The following is a 20,009-nucleotide window of genomic DNA, read 5'->3' as shown; positions in this document are numbered from 1 at the left end:
TGAAGGAGTGGGTGAGCAAGACCACACTGTTCTACCCCCTACACTACTGGGAAGAAGGAGTGAAGGGAAATGAAAACAGAACAAAAGACACACAACTGTAAGACAGACAACAAACACACAGCGACACCTCCTGCTACAGGACATTTCTCCTCCTAATGAACAACTGATGGAGAGGGACTCTCCCCAGAAGAAACAAGATGACAGACATGAGGGAAGACCCTCCCTCACAGAACAGGCAAGATGACAAGAGACACTTCTTGGGAAATTTCCACTTAAAAAAATACCAATTATAAAATCCCACATGCCAAGGCTTCATAGAGTCCTTAGTGAAGTAGTTATATAGGGGTGGGGCACCTGTGGGAGATCAGACTAATGAGCACTGATTAACTCCCAGCTCATGGCCTCCCTCTGGTGGCAGCTTGCTGGCATTGCGAGCCTCACATTACAAGTAAGAGAGAGTGGGAGAATGTGTGTGTGGGTAGATGATGCTGAATCTCTTTTTCCTAAAACTAAAACACACCTGCGGTGAACCCCTAATTAGTTTGACCTGCAGAATGGTGATATTGTTTACTGGGGTAATATTGTTGTGTTATTGGGGGAACTTCACTCCCACACTGGGAGGAGCACATCCAGCCCACTTATGAAAGAATCTGAATGTGTAATGTGTCACTCACCGTAGGACTGAGGTCACAGGTCCACTGCTGAATACAAGAGGCTCATCCATGGACACATCACTCTTCATAGACACACAGCTGGGTGCTGGATTTGCTGCTCTCTCACTCCCCCTCCTGATGATATTGAATAGTGAAAATAAATCACATTAGAGAACAACCAATTACACCCACAACATTCTTACTTTCAACTCCATCTGGTACCTGCACTCACTGTACACTTGATTAGAATCACCTGTCCTTCAGCAACTACACACACACCTGTCCTTCAGCAACACAAACATACCACGTGCACACACCCACACACCACACCTGTCCTTCAGCAACTACACAAACATACCACACACACACACACCTGTCCTTCAGCAAGTACACAAACATAACACACACACACACACACCACACCTGTCCTTCAGCAAGACAAACGAACCACACAGACCCACACACAAACCACACCTGTCCTTCAGCAACATTACATCTGTCCTTCAATAACACACAAACACCTGTCCTTCAGCAAGACAAACGGACCACCCACCCACCCACACACACACACACACACATCCTTCAGCAACACAAACGAACCACACACACACACACACACACACACCACACCTGTCCTTCAGCAACTACAAAAACATACCACACACACACACACACACCTTATAGCTCCACCTGGTACCTGCGCTCACTGTACACTTGATTAGAATCACCTGTCATTCAGCAACTACATACACACCTGTCCTTCAGCAACACAAACATACCACGCGCACACACACACACACCCACACCCACATACCACACCTGTCCTTCAGCAACTACACAAACATACCACACACACACACACACCTGTCCTTCAGCAAGGACACAAACATACCACACACACACAGACACACACACCACACCTGTCCTTCAGCAAGACAAACGAACCACCCACCCACACACACACACACACACACACACACACAAACAGAAACTAGAACAGCACTGATAGTAGAACTTGGTTTAAATATGTAGAGGAAGTGGCAACAGATGAAGGGGAGAATAACTAGAACTTCTAACTAATAAGTGGGAGATGGAGAGCAGGGGAATGGCTGAGGATGACTGACAGGGATTAGTGTGTGTGTGTGTGTGTGTGTGTGTGTGTGTGTGTGTGTGTGTATTCCTGGCTGGGTAGCGAAGAAAACCCCCAGATGGGATGAGTTTAAGGGTGAGAAAACCCTCAGCCACTTATGATGAAAAAACAAAGTGACTTGTCTGGTCCAAGGATCAAACCAGCGTCTGCACTAGTGTGGTGATGCAGCTCTAACCACTACGTGTGTGTGTGGTAGACTCAGGACACTGTTTCTCTCCCCAAACACAGCAAGAAATGAACTCAGAACAAAAGACAAACAAGTAGTTATAGTAGTTAGTAGTTAGAAGTAGTTATATAGGGGCACCTGTGGGAGATCAGACCAATGAGCACTGATTAACTCCCAGCTCATGGCCTCCCTCTGGTGGCAGCTTGCTGGCATTGCGAGCCTCAAATTACAAGTAAGAGAGAGTTGGAGAATGTGTGTGTGGGTAGATGATGCTGAATCTCTTTCTCCTTTTCTCCTAAAACTAAAACACACCTGTGGTGAACCCCCTTATTAGTTTGACCTGTAGAATGGTGATATTGTTTACTGGGGTATTAGTGTTGTAATATTGGGGGGAACATCACTCCCTCACACACTGGGAGGAACACATCCACCCCACTTATGAAAGAATCTGAGTGTGTAATGTGTCACTCACTGTAGGACTGAGGGCACAGGTCCACTGCTGAATACAAGAGGAGGCTCCATGGATGCATCACTCTTCATAGACACACAGCTGGGTGCTGGATTTGCTGCTCTCTCACTCCCCCTCCTGATGATATTGAATAGTGAAAATAAATAAAATAAATCACATTAGAAAACAACCAATTACACCCACTGCACCCCTGCACTCACTGGACATTTGATTAGAATCACCTGTCCATCAGCAACTACACAAACATACCACACACACACACACACACACACACACACACACACACACACTCTCACACCACAGACAACGAGTCAAATATAAACCCAGGTTGTGTCTGTAATGGTCCACTCACTCACTCACTCACTCACATTTCCCCACACAGACAGGTCTATATAGAACACTACGTAGGGTACGTTAGTAATACAACAGACAGAATCTATCAACACTAGTCTGTGATGGAAATATAAAACTGTGACCTCACAGAAACTATCTGGAACATAAAGTGCTGCAATCACAACACATTGAAGTAAGACACTTTAGTGAGCAAACAGTGGTAGAGGTCCTGTCAACATGTCTGTTATATGCCCTTAATCAGTGTACATCAGTTGTTCACTACATTTACAGTACACTATAGGTGTGGTATCTTTGTCCTTAATCAGTGTACATCAGTAGTTCACTACATTTACAGTACACTATAGGTGTGGTATCTTTGTCCTTAATCAGTGTACATCAGTAGTTCACTACATTTACAGTACACTATAGGTGTGGTATCTTTGCCCTTAATCAGTGTACATCAGTAGTTCACTACATTTACAGTACACTATAGGTGGTGGTATCTTTGTCCTTAATCAGTGTACATCAGTAGTTCACTACATTTACAGTACACTATAGGTGGTGGTATCTTTGTCCTTAATCAGTGTACATCAGCTGTTCACTACATTTACAGTACACTATAGGTGGTGGTATCTTTGTCCTTAATCAGTGTACATCAGTAGTTCACTACATTTACAGTACACTATAGGTGTGGTATCTTTGTCCTTAATCAGTGGACATCTGCTGTTCACTACATTTTGTAACATTGAGTTGTAAGGAGGCGGACGCATGTGCGGAGAAGAGCAAGATTTATTAGGGGCAAATCCAAAATCATAGTCGTTAGTGTAGTCCAGGGTCATATTACCAACATGATCAATCAAAACACACAAAAGCAAACAGGGGAAACTCAGGGCTAAGAAACACGAAGGCTAGGACACGTGGAGTACAAACTTACGGGGATACAGAGATGAGCTCTCAAAAACATTCAGACATTAAACCAGTCAAACACAATGAACCTAACACACGCATTCAAATAAACACAACCATTAAAATAAACAATATATAACCAAGACCAAGGCAACAAGAGAGGGTTTAAATGTATGAACTAAACGAGGGACAGGTGTGGAAAATCAAACAAGGGGCCGAGAAAACGAAACTACAGAATAGAACTAAAACACACAAGATGGAAAACACGGAACAGGGAAGCTGGGAGGGACTGATCATGACACATTTACAGTACACTACAGGTGGTGGAGGGAAAGTGAGGCTTTGTGAAATATTGAGATGTTCGAAGCAGTTGTGTCGAAAATAGTTTCAAGGTTTCAAAAGTGTAGTAGACTACTGTAGGGAACTGGGATGACTGGCATAGGTTGGCTTTATACTGTGTTCAACCTGGTGTGTTGGCCAGACCACTTAAAGCCATACTGAGATCAAAGGTGTAATAACAGGCATGAACTTTGATGTTACAGAACTGTGAAGTAGAGAATAGGTTACCCAATATTATATGTTGTGAGATCAAATGTGTCATCAATCTTTGGTCAAAGACACAAATACAGATATTACTTTAAATATCAGTGTTGTTTGTAAATGACAATATGCACAATACACAAAAAAGGCTTTTACAGTCGATTGAAATGGCTATACTACGATCAATATAACTGATACTTGGGAGCCATCTAGCGGCAAATCTCTGGAACTGACTCAATAAAGAAATGCAATGGCCATGACTAACATTGAAATCACTGATTCAACCTCCCAAACTCAAGAACTAATAGACAAAGGAAGTACAGCTGATATGAAACACAGTATTACCAGAGGATAAATACACTAAAACATGAAAGTGAAACTAAACCTATACAGAAAGGCACAGGGAGTAACATGCCTGCTTGTTAGTAATTGTCAACTAACATTGTTTTTTCATCACAGAATATCAATATAAAAAGAAGATGCCTGACTTACATTTTATCAGTAACACAGAGTCTCTGGGTTTAACACAAACAGAGTTTTACTGTGTGGGAAACACTCAGCATCTTTAGCCAATGACGCAGAGTTTAACTGGATAATCGAACAATATCTTCAGCCAATGACACAAAGTTTAACTGGATAATCAACCAGTATTTTTAACCAATGACATAACGTTTAACTAGATAAGTATATTATAAGGAACAACAAAAGCAAATAATATTCACTCAATTCTTCCAACACTTATGGGCCTTTTGAATAGAAACATTCTGACATGATCTCTGCAGTGACCACTTTTGCATCTTGATAATTCTATTCTGTGAAACAACAATGTCTAAACTACTTTGCTTAGATATTATTCTGATGGGTTATACCAGGTTATTGATACATATGATCAATAAATATTTAAAAGAAACTACCATACAACAACCTGCTTCTGTTGTGTTCTGTGAGGCATTTCAAATTCTTGGCATTTCAGTTTCATGTGTAAGACATGACATTTAGAAAGATAATCTAATAACAAAATGCCAGTATGTTTACTGGGATAAATAACCACATGGATTCTGTGGGTTTACATGAACTCTGTAGAATTCTGTGGCTTTGCATGAACTTTGTTGGGTTCTGTGGGTTCACATGAACTCTGTAGTATATGAAGTGCAGACCGATTTAATGAATTGTCTGCATGGAACAGGTTTCATAGTAAAATAAAGGAACAATATCTCAAAATGATATATTTATATTATAACATTTTTGTTGTTCTGCTGTTTGGGGGGCTTCTTCTCTTCCCAAATTACCTCCTCAGATTCATTCACATAGAACACATGTTGCTGGCATGCACAAGTGTTTTTACCATTATATAAACGTGTGGCTATACAGCACATCACTCCTGTCAGTAAACCAGAGGATCTTTCTCTACATACACTTTCTATATATTAATGTCACTATATCTATCCAACTACTGCTCACTGGATGTCTCTCACTAGCCTATCAGTCAATATGTCCTATCAATAACCTTCTATCTAGACAACACTGAATCTGTCCGTCTCTCAAATTCTCTATTCTCACAAAACTCTCAAAGTTGGGGTGTGTTTTCTTGACTTATAAGCATTCATAGAGTTTGTGACTGAGACAGATGTGTGATCAGGTTTGTTTCAGACACTGTCAGTCAAAGACAGGAGCTGCAGGCTCTGTATGACACCTCTAGAAACACAAGCTTCGTTTAGCCGTGGTCACGTGACATGGCCGTTTTGAGCCACACTTCAGATCAGTGTTTCAAAACGCTGCGCTTCAGAAACTTGAAACAAGCGTAGAAACGTCAGTATTGACCGTCCGATCCCAAACTATAGTTAATAATACAGATAATTAACTATACAGGGAACCTGAACTGTCCACTGAGGATTTGGACAACACTAAAAAACGGCTGAAACTGAACAGAAAATTAACTATAAAAAACAGACATTACAGCAGCAACTTTGAGTTTAAGCCAGAGGAGTTTCAACTGGGACCATTTGGAAATATCACTGACTAACTAAGACTTGAAATCGAGTTTTACAATAACTAACAATATATATCTGGCCCCTTTAAATTATTTTTAATATAGCTATGCTATCGTACTGGGCGTTAGCCATTTTAGTTGCGTAACTTCACCAGGACTTTAATCTTTACATTTAATCCACCTTTGGGTTGACCTACGAATTAAGCTAAACACAGAACTATGTACTTACAAAACACGTTGTTTAAACTGCACCGACATCGCATTTTTTAAAATAGAATTAACTTGCCGTGTAATATTTTTAAACGGTCGTATCTTCAACCCGCTCAACCTTCAACAACGGCGACTATTCAGAAAATACTTTCGTTTTCTTGAGAAAGGTGAGAGTACAGGAACACCTGTGGGTAAGTGCATGGCGGAGCACATGTCAAACATTTTCGACTGAAGACAATTACACAACCGATTTCTTATAAGAAATTGGCTTATATTTTATTAAGCCAATCAGCAGGCAAAGTTAGCTGTCGATCATTTTGCTGCAGCCAATCATATACTAGTCTACACAGCCAATGGCTTCACTGTCCCTCCTACATGGACTTGTTTTGCAGCTGCGCTGAGAGTAAATCGCCACTATGTCTTCACGCTGAAACACTTCGGAACTTAACAAACCACTTTGTTTGTAGATCTAACTTAAAGATGATCGTAATTTAGATAATCAGCCTCACAATAAGCATGTTGTGCGTATGACAAATAAATAATCTTCTTAATGTCTGAATGCTGGACACGTGTGTGTGTAAAATAATTAATTTGTTTACCTGTATTTGGTAAACCTGTATCAGAAAACTACATGATGTACAGAACACAGCCTAACAGTACAAGAATAGCAGTAAATGTGTATTAGCATTGCAGGTTACATGACAGTTGATAATTTACATTTTATATTAAATCCATTAGAAGAAGGAACCAAACACAGGTTCCTCATCATATGAAAGATGGATTAAAATATTAAGTGAGTTATCTACGAGTACGTTACGAATATGGAAAGCCAAAGTGGTCAAGATTCACCTAAATCGAAACACGTTTTGTTTGTAAAACGGCGAAAAAATCATCATTTTGGACGTTTTATGTCGTACAAAGTACGGCATTATTTTTTCTCTATTTTTATGGTTTTTGCAGCATATTTTACAAGAGAGAAAAATAACACTGTATGTCAGTTTAAAACGCCGTAAAAACCACTGCTTTAAGTGTTCTAAAACAGCTGATTAACCAGTGCTCAAGTTTGTTTATTTTTGGGATTCACATATGTGTTAATTCACTCAATAATTTATTAATTCATGCACTTATTAGCTAACTAGCTAGCTAGAAGTTTAGTAGATTCACTAGTTGTGACCATGGTTAGGTACTTTGGACATTGTACTTTAAATGGGCAATTGGCTAACTGGTTAGCTAACTAGCAACATTTCCTACAGCTGGAAGATGGAGAGGAGAAACTTCATTTTGCTTCATAGATGGACACAGAATGACAGCACTTGACAATCCAGGACCTGGTGTAATTCAATCAAAATTAAAGAGGTAAGGGCCAAATCCATGAAACTGGTAAAACACTAACCAGAAACAACTAGCAAAACAAAGCTCACACAAAGGCAGCTGTAGTTGACCAGTAATGAGTTGTTTCTATCGCTAGACTGAAAGCAAGTTTATCAGGCAGGAATAAATACACATTTGTGTCAAACTTGATGGCTAGCTAGCTATCAGAGGTGCGGGTTAGTAGTGTTGTTATAGCAACTGCTCACTTCAGACTTTTGTTCTGGTTAAAACTGAATGAAAAGGGAAGGGGTTATCGCAACAAACTCAAGAGGGATGCCAAACAGCAGTACTATTGGTCTTGGAGTATGCGCTTTGGTTTGTCTCATTGGATTATCATCTGGTTGGTTAAGGAAGACTCTGAGTTCATTTACTTTTGTCTTAGATTCTGTGAAATTCAAGGCTTGTTGTCTAAACCTAGTTGTTAGTAGGTTGTTAGCTGTAATTACTCACTACAGGTGTAGTTTTGCCATGGCCTTAGGTGTGAATTGAGGGGTGAGCTCAGCACTTATTGAACTAAGTTAAATTAGGATGGTAATCAACATTTTGAGAAGGTTTGGTGGTGCTCTCAATCAGTTAATCTACATCTCACCTACAGGACTTCACAAGCTCAGCTAAGTATCTTCTCATATTATCTCAATCTTTCTCATACATCCACAAATCAAGGATCTGAAATGTGTTTCACAATTCCTGTCCACATATCCCACAGATCTCCTCGACACTATCATAGACGTCGCAATCTCAGCAACCTCACTGACTCTCAATGCTCAGTACCATCATGTATCGTGGTGGTAGGAGAACTCTGGAACTGCCAATCTGCTGTCCAGAAGGCTGACTTCATCTCGGCATTAGCATCCCTCCACTTCCTACATTTCCTGGCTCTAAAAGAAACATGGATCACCCCTGAGAACTCAGCGACTCCTGCTGCCCTGTCCTCTGCCTTTTCATTCACCCATTAATTCACCATTAATTCTCCAAGGTGGCACAGGTTTACTAATGTCTTGAGAGTGGTGTTGCACTCCACTTTCCTTCTCTACTCTTTCCATCTCCTCTTTTGAATTTCATGCCATTACGGTGTCTTTCCCCACCAAACATCTTATTGTCATCTACCACCCTCCAGGTTCCCTAGATCACTTCATTGATGAGCTCGACATCCTTCTGAGTCAATTCCCCATTGAAGGAAATCCACTCATTTTCCTTGGTGACTTCAACCTTCCATCAGACAAGCTGCATTCCTCCTGCATCCTTCCACTGTTGACAGCATTTGACCTCACCCTCAACCACTCTCCTCTGACTCAAAGCGGGCAATGTTCTGGACCTGATCTTCACCCGTACCACCACAACATTGGACATCGCAGTCACCCCCCTCCACCTCTCAGACCATCACTTTCTATCCTTCTCTCTGTCCCTTCCTTCTCTTTCCATCCAGTCCTCTCCAATATGTTCTTCCTCCCTCCATTGCAATCTGCACTCCATAACTCCCTCTTCCCTTACTTCTACTATTTTGTCCATCCTTCCTCACCCTGACTCATTTCTACACTCTCTTCATCAGTGAATCTTCTGTGCCCTCTCTCCTCTAGACCTACTAAGTCCTCCCCACTTGCCCCCTGGCTAACAGAAACACTTCACTGCCACAGGAGAGAACTAAGGACTACAGAAATGTGGTGGTGGCAATCTCACGTAGATTCAGATCTTAGCTCATACAAGTCTCTCCGTTCCAAGTTCTCACTGGAAGTAACATCTGCAATGTCATCCTACTACAGAGAGAAATTCGAATCATCATCTGTTTTTTCTTCTCTCCTTAATCCTCCCCCTCCTTCCTCCTCTCTTACTCCAGAGGATTTTATCACCTTCTTTGAGGAGAAGGTTGCAGCAAACCGCCAGTCCTTTTCCCCTGTTCCCACTCCTCCAACTAATGTGCATTCCCCAACAACCAACTCTCTGACTTCTTTTTCTCCTCTCTCCTCAGATGAAATTCTTCCACTCCTGACTTCCAGCAATTTGACTACATGTCCACTGGATCCAATTCCTTCTGCTCTGTTCCAGACAATTGCAAGAGATCTGCTTCCTTTCATGTCATCATCAACAACTCCTTTATCTTCTGGATACGTGCCTACTGCATTCAAAACCGCCAGGGTGGTACCAATCCTCAGGAAGGCCACACTTGACGGCTCCAGTGTTACCAACTACAGACCAGTATCACTTCTCTCTTTCCTCTCAAAAGCCCTGAACAAGCAATTTATAATCAATTGTCTCTTTTTCTCAACCAGAACCAGCTGCATGATCCCAATCAGTCTGGCTACAAACTGGCAGATTCTACAGAAACGGCCCTCATAGCAGTGACTGAGAAACTTCATTTTGCTAAAGCTGCCAAACTGTCATCTGTTTTGAGTCTTCTAGACCTTTCAGCAGCCTTTGACACAGTGAACAACAACGTTCTTCTCTCTGTTCTCTCCAGGCTTGATTTGACTGGCTCTGCTTGGAGATAGGACTGAAACCATCTGCATGGACGGTCCTATCAGGTGACATGGAGAGTATCCGTGTAGACTCTCCCCTGGTGTTCCACGAGGCTCAGTATTGGGCCCCCTTCTCTAATCTTTGTATACTCATTCTCTTGGTGATGTAATATCTTCTCATGGTTTCTCCTACCACTGCTATGCCAATGATACTCAATTATTTCTTTCTTTTCCACCCTCTGACACACAGGTCTCCAGACGTATCTCAGCATGCTTGACTGACATCGCGTCATGGATGACAGCCCACCACTTGAAGCTCAACCCTAGTAAAACCGAGCTTGTGTTCATCCCAGGTACTCCCACCCCTTAGCATAACCTCACTGTTTTCTTTTGAGAACTCCCTGGTATCACCATCCAAAGCTGCCCGTAGCTTTGGCGTAACTTTGGACAACCACTTGTCGTTCTCAACACATGTTTCTAATCTAACCCAGTTTTGCAGATTCCTCCTTTGTAACATACGAAGGATTTGACCCTTTCTCTCACAGGAAGTTACCCAGGGGCTTGTGCAGTCTCTTGTGATCTCAAAGTTAGACTATTGCAACTCACTACTTGCTGGTCTTCCTCTAAGAGCCGAAGTTCCGAAGTTCACACATGTTACTCCACTGCTGTGCTCCCTTCATTGGCTCCCTGTAGCTGCGCACATCAGATTTAAAACCGTGATGCTTGCCTACAAAGCCAAAAATGGTCCAGCCCCTTCATACATGAGGTCAATGGTCAAAGCCTGATCCATACCTTGAGTACTTCGAACCTCAAGTACGGCTTGGTTTGAAATACCTTGCTTCAGGTCTTGTGGACGATAAGCATCGAGACTATTTTCTGTCCTGGCTCCAAGATGGTGGAATGAACTCCCACTTGCTGTCTGGGCATCAGAGCCCCTTGCAGTCTTCAAACGCAGACTGAAGACCCATCTATATGTAGAATATTTAAAGGATAAGTGACACTGCTCCCATATGGACTGACTAATTTAGTACTTATTGTAGGGCATTATTTATGCTTTTTAACAAACTCTAGCACTTATTGTTTATAGCACTTATCATTGTTTAAGATAGACCTTATGTATTTTGTACTTCTAGGTATCAGCATTCATCCCTGTATTCTAGTTCACTGGTATGTTTGATGCTAACCTACTGTACTGTAGTAGGATATATTCTATGAGTAAACGACAAAGCACGTTTCTAAGAGTGCCTGCTAAATGCCATAAATGTAAATAAACAAAAGTGTTCCAAAATAAATAAAAAAACTACTCATAAACGAACAAATTAAACAAAATAAACACTTGATAAAGCTCCTCCCTGATTTCCCCTGCTCCTCTTTATTAAAACCCATCCACTGCATTCTTAAGACTGCTGAACACATAGGCCACACCTCCAAAACTGAGGCACAAAGGACGAACCCTCAAACGAATCATTTGTTCTGGCCATACATTAAGGGATACGTGGACTTGGCTGCCACAAGGAGCTCAAGCCAGTACTGCCACAGTGTCTGCGTTAGGTCGTCCCAGTGCACACCCGGGATCCTACCCGTCCTCGGTCACATGCCTTCCTCAACTGACCATCGTCACTCACTCATCACTCACAACCAATAATACTGTTATCAACACCAGTGTTCTCGGTTAATTAATTGTGTAATGACTAACTTGGACAATACTCTTGTAATAGAACCATCAGGAGCAGTATTGTTTGGAATAAATGTACAACATAACTCAACAAACATAACACAAACACCCCTCGTTCAGCCAACAGCATATCCAAAACCACATCATTTTTCGAAGTCAATATTGAGGAGGCTTGTAATTGTTCAGCCTTAGCTGACAAATCATCATAGGTGTACTTATTAAATCATTGTTGATTGTAATAAATATAGTTAATCTAGTCAACATTCTTATTAACCCACCAAAACAAGGAAGACTCAAAGCCTGCTTCAGTCTGATTTCTAGACTTAAATTCATCTGGTACTCCCATAGAAACCCAATGACATCTATGCATATTTTATCATCTCAGCTACCTAATACCACAGCACGCTTTTGAATTGGACGAGTTTGAATTCCCTGTGTTTCAATCAATAAATTACTTTAGCACTTTAGCAATATGCCTGAAAGTTGCCAAGAAGTGCTCACTGTCATCATCTGGAGTTAAGGGATGCAGTCTGGGCTCTGAAGCCCAGTGCTACTCTCTGCCCTTCATCACCTCCTATCTGAACACCGACTCCTTCTTCAGCATCATCCTCACTCTGTCCTTGCTGGTCCTCCTGCTGCTGCAGCTGTCAGACCTGCTGCTGAAGGTTCCTCCATCACTGTTCTTGTCCTGAGCTGTCTGCCATCCCCTTGCTTCTCAGTATCATATCCCACCTTTTCAAATGCCAGTATCGCACCAAATAATTACAGCTACTCTTTGTGATTTGCCCAAAAATATTTATGGCAACACTTTGTGAGTAACAGTAACACTTCTGACACCACTTGTAATGGTCTGGTGGAAAAGAACCATGGTTACATTCCAAGTGGATACAAAAGAAAATGTGTTTATTGGCTCCTAGTGCAAAAAAAAAAAAAAAATCAAACAAAAATATTCAAAAAGGAAAATTTAGTATTTACAAGTATTTACACTAAATAACACTTTAGTCTTTGCATGTTAATCACATCACTCAATAAATCACATCAATAAAGTCTGACCAAACAATTCCTGTGTGTGTTAATTTACATGCACACATATATAAATATATACATGCACAGCATATGTGCATCTCTAATACAGAGTCCATAAGAACACACTGTGGTGGAGGGTAGCTCCATCACAGGGTGAAAGGTTTCACTTCACTCTGGCCCCAGAGCTAAAATGCTAACAGCTCCCCTGAGGTGTTCAGCCCATGGCTCAGAGTCAAAAGATAACAACCAGACCTGCTGAACTGGTTTCTGGTAATGAAAACTGCTGTGCGCAAATTCCAAACTGTTATTCAGAACTTGAACTGAAGCCAAATCATCTGAGTGCTCATTATTTGTACCCCTTCAATTTATCTCTCTCTGTGTCTCTCTCACTCTCTGTCCCTCTTGCTCTCTGTTTCCATCTCTCTCTCTGTACCCCTCTAATGTCTCTCTCTCCATCTCTCTATCTGTACCCCTGCTATCTCTCTCTCCATCTCTCTCTCTCACACGGATATGTGACAGCAGCACTACAACATGGTGGATCTCTCTCTGTCTCACACAACACATGTTGATATGAAATGTTTCATTCTTTTCAAGCAGCTAAACTGGTTTCTGGTGATGACAAGTGGTTGTGTCTGAGAACCTAAACAGAAATATGCCCTACTTTGTTGGTGTAGTGACCTGAACTGCTGAATGAACACCTACACTGTTAGTGTAGTGACCCGAAGTGCTAACATTACCCATCCAATGTTATCTAAACACTTGTACAGTGATGTTAACACCCGCAGTGTTAATACACCTCTTAAAGTATTCATGGTGTTTACATATTTGTATTTGTGTCTGTCTTGTGCTTATGGTTGTTTCTCTTGTTTTCTGGATCTGCTTCCATGTTTGTTGCTGAATCTCCTGTTCCCACCATGTCTGTTCCTGTGGAGATGTTGTATAAACAAACACTCACAGGGAGATATGGTAAAAACACACACACACAGAGGAAGATATGGTATAAACACAGACACAGAGGGAGCTTTAGTATAAACACACACAGGGAGATATGGTATAAACACACACACACGGAAGGTGATATGGTATAAACACACAAACAGAGGGAGATATGGTAAACACACACACACAAAAAGGGAGGTATGGTACAAACACACCCACAGAGGGAGATTTAATAATCATAACAAAACAAGGCTTGTTCTTCTAGTCTTGTGATGTAATGGGACTGAAATGTGGTCCTACTGGTTTGATTCCTTCTAAAGAGAAAAAAGGTGCAACCAGATTATTGTTCAGATAGAAACAGAGAGAGTGTGTACAGGTGGACAGGTAAAAACTCAGATTGCCTGTCTCTTGTTCAGTTAATTAATACAGACATCACTGATGTTGCAATTATATTCAAATGTATTATTGAACTACTGAATACATTTGTTCTAAAGTAGAGTCTGAAGTTCTGTAGATCACATAAGCGTTAAACAGTGCCTCTTGAAACTGTCCCATTCATGGTGATGAAGAGTGGTTTGATCATTTATGGAGAGAGTCACAGTGTCAGATAATTCATAGGGCTGGTGAAGAGAGTCACAGTGTCTTTTCTTCATCACAATCCTGCCCATTGTAGCCATCATTCAATAGTTACCACACAGGAATCTGGTTTGTTTCACAGAGTCAAACAGTAGTTGTAGGAACAGCTGACGGGTGTTTTTGGTGCTTGAGAAATGTTATCCAACTTGTTCTGTTTTTTCCTCTTAAATGCTCACTGAGTCGAGATTCGAAGGGTGAAGTTTCAATGACCAAAAAAGATTTGATTCCACTTAGCACAATCAACTATTTATATTTCAGATACATTTCAGTTCAGTTTTGTGCTAATGCTCAAATTATTTTTGGGATGTTAAAGCTGTGCACTGTTTAAATGTGATGACGTGTAAACTGCAACAGAGAGAAAAGTTGAGAGAGAGCTCAAGAAAACTTATACACCTTACAGCAGTTTGATTTGATCAGTTTCTCTTGTGTTGTTTTTAGAATACAATAAACAGACTTGTATCTATTTATTAAGGTCCTTTTCATGATCATTAAACATTGGGGATGTTTTGTCTTCTTGGGGATGTATTTTCTTTTAAGAGTACAATAGTTGGTGGAACAATTGATCCTTAATGGGTATCACGGCTGTGATGATCAGCTCAGCCTCGTCAGGTGCAGTGTTTAACGTTTTTTTCTAGGGACATGTAGAGTTGCTGACCCTTTATCTCACTCCTCACTGTGACGCTTCTAAAACTGAGACTTTAATTTTGAGTTATTTGGATACTTTTCCTCTGATGTGTTTGGTCTTGATTTGCTGTATATTTTATGCTCAACCATATGTCCAGTGTGGCTGCAGTTATTATTAGCATCTCCACATTTAAGGTTATTAAAAGAACAACAACATCCATTACAACATTTTTCAAAATGTGTAAAGGTATAATAAAAGGTGTAATAAAATATGGTTTTAGAATTTATTCTCATGAATACATTATACAGGCTAACAGTATAATAGCTGTTAAAGGAGTAAAGCAATGTGTGGTCTACTGGACAATGATACCAGTAGAATCTTACATTCACTGATATTCATATATTTTTTAAGAATCTGACTTTGCCCTTAACACTTGAATTAAATGTAGATTCAATTATTAATATTTAACATTTTCATGTGAAGTTACTGTATACAGATTTTGTTAATGAAAATCACACTTTAAATCTGACTTTAAATCACACTTATCTTTGCTCCGTTTGATCTGAACGTAAAATCTAAGCAGAACGTTGGTAGAAAGCTGGTCAATTCGCAGTTAGATAACTCGCCACAAGATGGCACTAATGTAACGTGATTACAAGTGTCAAATAAATGTTGGAGTACATGTAGAACACTATATTTAAGAGCTCCAGAAGAAGGGTAATAGTGTCATGAACCAGAAACATTCACACTGCAGTGACATCAGGTTCATTATAATCAGTGTTTCAGTGTCCTGCTCCTATTATTTAGGGATGAACTGTTGACAAGGAGCAGAGAGCAGCATCTCCAGTGTCCAGCTGTGTGTGTGAAGAGGAACAACTCCATGATGGAGCCTCATAACACCAGCAGTGGAGGAGGAACCTCTATCCCAAAGTGAGGATCTTTCCATCAGCACTTAATCTGAGTAAACAGGAAGAGGGAATATTCAGAATAAATGAGATGTAGTGAAGGATGTAATTACTCAACACATACCGCATCTTCATTAGGGTAAAGAGAGCAGAGTCTCCAGCACCCAGCTTTGTGTCTATGAAGAGTGACTGGTCCATGAGGAACCCTCCTGAGGAACCCTTACAGTCAGAGACACTGACTGTAAGGCAGTAAATATCATCTCAGTCAGAGAGACACTGAATGTAAGACAGTAAATATAATCTCACTAAGAGAGACACTGACATTGACTGTAAGGCACCTGAAGGAATAAAATTAAATGCTTTAGTCTTGTAAACACCTACTGTTAATACCTCTATATCACCACTAAATGTCATCTTATACCTATCCAGAGCTTACATGATTCTTACTGTTAATACCTCTATATCGACATTAAATTTCATCTTATACATACCTAGAGCTTACATGTCTCCTCACCTTGAGACCTTGAGGAATCTTCATCTATCTAAGTGGGTGCCAGTGGAGAGGTTCTGCAGATTCATGTGTCTATGGTGTCTGTATTTTGTCTGGGTCAGAACAATTGTGTTTCTTTGAAATGCTTTGAAGTGTTTGTGACTTGATAGAATAAAGCACACTGTCTTCTCTGGGCTGTTTGTCCCTGAACTACTTTCCTAAGAGAGGATAAAAATGATTGTATTTTCTGATCATATTCTAATACTAAATAATATACATTATTTGATCAGTCCATAAATATAAAATATATTCTAATTTTTCTAATACTAATTTTCTCATTTTTGATGATTGTGTATAGTCTTATTATTAACATCATTACTGTATGAGGTTACTGACTGTTGGTGTATATATGCTCTCAGTCTGACTGTACTACATAGTGTTATGATGTGTGTGTATTTCTCCATCTCTTCCTGTCTTGTATTTTATGAATCTCTTCTCTTCCTCTCATCCTCCTTTTCTCCTTTGTCTCTGTTAGCAGGGGGAGGGATAATCTCCTCCAGGTGTCCAGGTGCGGAGTGTATGATGATGATCTCCTCCAGGTGTCCAGGTGTGCAGTGTGTGAGCAGGTTCTGACAGATCCAGTCTCCATCACCTGTGGACACAAGCTTTGCAGACAGTGTATCAGCAGCTTCTGGCACCAGTCTGCTCCATCAGGAGACTTTGCCTGTACCCAGTGCAGAAAGAGATCCAGAACCAGTCCTGTTTTACACCCACACAAAGACATGGAAGAGTCCATACAGCAGGACCCTCAGACACCAGTGGATGATGTCCTGCACATAGTCTTACACACACACAAAACCAGCATGAAGAACAAATATGAGAGTTTATTTGAGGGACTCAAATCACAAGAGAATAAAACTCTCCTGAACAGGGTTTACACACAACTGTACATCATAGAGGGAGAGAGAGAAGGAGTGAATGAAGAACATGAGGTTTTGCAGATAAAGAAAACACTCAGGAAACAACTGGTACAAGACACTCCAATCCACTGCTCAGAGATCTTTAAACCTGTACAAGGTCCTGAAGTAGACGTGGAGGAAGAGCATAACAGAGCTGTGATGGCTGAAGGTCTCAGACACACAGAACCAAAAGAAGCTAAAGGCCCAGAAGTGCCAAAGCTCAAAATTGTGCTGACTAAAGGCATTGCAGGCATTGGGAAAACTGTTTCTGTGCAGAAGTTCATTCTGGACTGGGCCAAGGGAAAAGCGAATCAGGATGTAGATTTCATGTTTGTGCTTCCATTCCGGGAATTGAATCTGATTAAATGTGACCTGCATAGACTCCTTTGTAACTTCCACCCTGAGATAAAAGACCTGGACCCAAAGATATATGATGTGCGCAAAGTTGTGTTCATCTTTGATGGCCTGGATGAAAGCAGAACTCCACTGAACTTTTGCCAGTGTAATAAAGTGTCTGACATAAGCATGACAACATCAGTGGGTGTGCTGATGTCAAACCTCATCGAAGGAGAGCTGCTTCCCTCTGCTCTCATCTGGATAACCTCCTGACCAGCAGCAGCCAATCAAATCCCTCCTCAGTACATCAAACGTGTGACAGAAATACAGGGATTCACTGACCCACAGAAGGAGGAGTACTTCAAGAAGGGAATCAGTGACCAAGACCAAGCTGAGAAAATTGTCTCACACAAAAAGATAATAAACATTTGGAATCCCACAGGCCCATGATTCTGAAACTGGCTGACCTGGCTTTCAAACAGCTGATGAAGGGAAACGTGTTGTTCTATCAAGAGGACCTGAGAGAGTGCGGTATTGATGTCACTGAGGCCTCCGTGTACTCTGGGATCTGCACAGAGATCTTTAGGGAGGAATTTGTTCTTTACCAGAGGAAGATCTACTGCTTTGTACATCTGAGCTTTCAGGAGTTCCTGGCTGCTCTCTATGTGTTTCACTGCTTTATCAGCAATGACATAACAGCACTGCAGGATTTTCAGTTACAATCCAGTTGCAGATCTGAGAATGTTTCTCTCCATGAGCTGCTAATGGTAGTAGTGGATAAAGCCTTAAAGAGTCAGAATGGACACCTGAACCTTTTCCTCCATTTCTTGCTGGGCATCTCACTGGAGTCCAATCAGAGACTTCTACAAGGCCTACTGACACACACACACACAGCAGCCCGGAGAGCATCACGGATACAGTCCAGTACATCAAAGATCAAATACGAACAGAGGACCTGCCCCATGAGAGATCCATCAACCTGTTCCTCTGTCTGTCTGAAATGAAGGACCAGTCTCTTGCCAGAGAGTTTCAGGACTATGTACAATCAGAGAAACACTCAGGAGAGATGCTCTCTCCTGGACAGTGTTCAGCACTAGCCTACATGCTTCTGACCTCAGAGGAGGTGCTGGACATCAGAGGAGGGATACAGGAGACTGATCCCAGCTGCTGCAAACTGCAGGGAGGCTCTGTGAGTGTTTAACTATTATTTATTCAATAATTTCTATTAGTAATTGAGTACTGATGGCTAAATCTGTCATTTACTCTCATGGAAGAAGCCTCATAGCTTTAGAGTTGATACCCTGGATCAGGTGTTCCCAGACCTTTTTTATTTGGTGTACCTCCATATTGTCCAGTATTCCCTCAACTCTCTCACTCCACAACACACCACAAGGTGGCAAAATAGAAACAGCAAAAGCATTTGATATATTTTAATATGAAAATACCCCTTAGTTTTTTGTTTCAAAACGGAATTTACATTTTGTTTTTACATTTTTGTCTCTTCCCTCTTTCTGTCAGTGTAGCCCAAAACATTAAAGATGTGATTCACTTACAAAGGCTTTTACTAAACAACATTTTTAACATTTTACTAACATGACATATATATATATATATATATATAATATCTGCTTTATCTCTCTGAGAATTAAGACTAGTCTTATTGAGTGTTAGTGGGAGGTATGTGGCTGTGAATGAAAACTAGTCTTAATGAGTGTTAATGGGGTGTGTGCGGCTGTGAATGAAAACTAGTCTTAATGAGTGTTAATGGGAGGTATGTGACTATGCATGAACAGTCAGGGTTCTCACTCTTTTCTATAGATAATTTTCCAGGACTTTTCCAGGACATTTGCAGTGATGATCTAGCTGGTATGACAGACAGGGATCTGTTCATACACTAATTTGTTCCTCTCTGTAATGATTGTCAGTCCCATCTGCCTTGGTGCAGGAGAAGGCTTTGACTGGCAGCAGATGTAATTTTTGCAGTCAGTGAGCAGACGGGTTTCCACTTGTGTACGCAGATACACTTTCACTTTCACTTGTATTAAATGCAATCAAGATCCATCTCTGACCACTTCTGACTGTGATTTGATGATCTGATTACAGTGGGTCTTGGTTGTTTATGCCTCTAATTTCATGTGGTAGAGTGCAATCTGAATGTGATGTGATCAATACGTTCT

The 20,009-nt window shown here is 40.9% G+C and overlaps 2 long non-coding RNA genes across 2 annotated transcripts; one reads left to right on the top strand and one right to left on the bottom strand.

Moving 5' to 3' along the window:
• Positions 1-6,764, bottom strand: LOC145657009 (uncharacterized). The gene is made up of 3 exons (XR_014122772.1): positions 6,494-6,764; positions 2,442-2,555; positions 1-788 (listed from the first exon to the last, which is right to left on the bottom strand). It is a non-coding gene; the product is annotated as an uncharacterized LOC145657009 (long non-coding RNA).
• LOC145657013 (uncharacterized) lies at positions 6,508-11,565 on the top strand. The gene is made up of 4 exons (XR_014122782.1): positions 6,508-6,608; positions 7,671-7,773; positions 10,492-10,594; positions 10,787-11,565. It is a non-coding gene; the product is annotated as an uncharacterized LOC145657013 (long non-coding RNA).
• Positions 11,566-20,009: the final 8,444 nt, after the last annotated feature.

The sequence above is a fragment of the Electrophorus electricus genome, chromosome 1 (assembly GCF_041902795.1).
Source record: "Electrophorus electricus isolate QZ-2024a chromosome 1, ASM4190279v1, whole genome shotgun sequence".
NCBI lineage: Eukaryota > Metazoa > Chordata > Actinopteri > Gymnotiformes > Gymnotidae > Electrophorus > Electrophorus electricus.
The sequence above is the reverse complement of the archived record's forward strand: the minus strand, read 5'-3'. Positions and strand labels throughout refer to the sequence as shown.